Source organism: Cyprinodon variegatus, unplaced genomic scaffold (genome assembly GCF_000732505.1).
Source record: "Cyprinodon variegatus isolate N-32 unplaced genomic scaffold, C_variegatus-1.0 Scaffold2130, whole genome shotgun sequence".
Taxonomy (NCBI): Eukaryota; Metazoa; Chordata; class Actinopteri; order Cyprinodontiformes; family Cyprinodontidae; genus Cyprinodon; species Cyprinodon variegatus.
Window position 1 is genome coordinate 21,389 of NW_015152583.1, and position 1,322 is coordinate 22,710.

Below are 1,322 nucleotides of genomic sequence, written 5' to 3' on the forward strand. Positions count from 1 at the left end.
ACGTCTTCAAACTTGAAAACAAGTCCAGTGGATTGATTTGAACTTTTTTCCTAAGCCGGTATTCCATCATTGATTTTATTCTGTAGTCTGGCCGGTCCATCTCTGGTCGAACGCTGAAGGATGAACTTTGACCCTCGATTCTCCTGCAGCATTTAACAGGTTTTCCTTCCAGAAATATGTCCAGATCAGAGTTTCTGCTCCTGCTGAGGAAATGTTTCTCCTTGGTTTGATGCCGCCATCGCCACGTCTAGAAGCTGAGCCGAACCCATTTTTGCGCGTCGCCCAAAAAGATGCAGTTTTGTTGTTCTTTGTTTTTTGTTTCCTAATGTTCATCAAACCTGTGAGGCTCAAACATCCACTGGATTCAGAACCAGCAGGATATTTTATTAGGGCTCATTGAGTTAATGTTACATACATGATGAAGAACTACAGTGGAGCCAGCTTCAATTTGACACTCAGATATGGTGATGTTGCTCCCATGTTGAAACGTCCATATTATATTTCCGGTTGCAGAATAATGACATCCAGATGGACCTGGCTACTGACGTGAGGTCCGAGGGCGGGGGGAGAGCTGGATTTGGTTCAGTCTAGGGACTGAAGGGGGCGGAAATGAATGTGCGCTCAGATTTTGACCCTTTAAAGGAGGAAATCCTCATATTTTCCTTTCGTTTCATGCTAATGTTGGTTTGAGACCTGAAATTCCATCTAAATACACTTTCGACAGAATGAGACAAAGACTGATGTTTTCAGACCCTGTAAACCTGAACTCAAGCTGTTAAAAATCACTTTCTTTCTTCAGCTTTCAAAGACATTTTAATTCAGAATGATTATTTTAGCTGAAACATCTCATCTGATGCAAAACAGGAGAACTATTCCTACTGGAGTATTTCCATGTGTAGCAGTGTGTATGCAGGGTGCAGAGTGTCGTTTACCTTCACAGGAGAGGCCATGGGATGTGACCCCAGACAAGCTATCTTTACAGACGTTGCAAAAGGTGGGCCGTGCGTGGGAGCAGGCGTACCAGTTGTGCATCCCTGAGAAATGTTCCACATTAAACTGTGCCGTCTGACAAAGGAGAAGTTAAGACAGGTTGGCAGCACTGAGAAAACAGTCAGAGAAGAGCAAGCACAGTGCACTGAGTGATAACAATCAACACCTTCTCATTCCCAACTATTCACAGGGTGACACCCCGCCAGGAGCCCCTCCCTTCGGTGCTAACGTACGGGCTGTCTGATGCCCAGAGAGCCCCCGCTCTGATAACACTAACAGAATAAAGTCATAATATTACGAGAATAAAGTCGCAACATTACGAGAATAAAGTC

At 44.4% G+C, this 1,322-nt stretch overlaps 1 pseudogene; it reads right to left on the bottom strand.

The window, feature by feature from the left end:
• Positions 1-1,322, bottom strand: part of LOC107105188 — a 30,400-nt pseudogene that overhangs the window by 21,170 nt on the left and 7,908 nt on the right.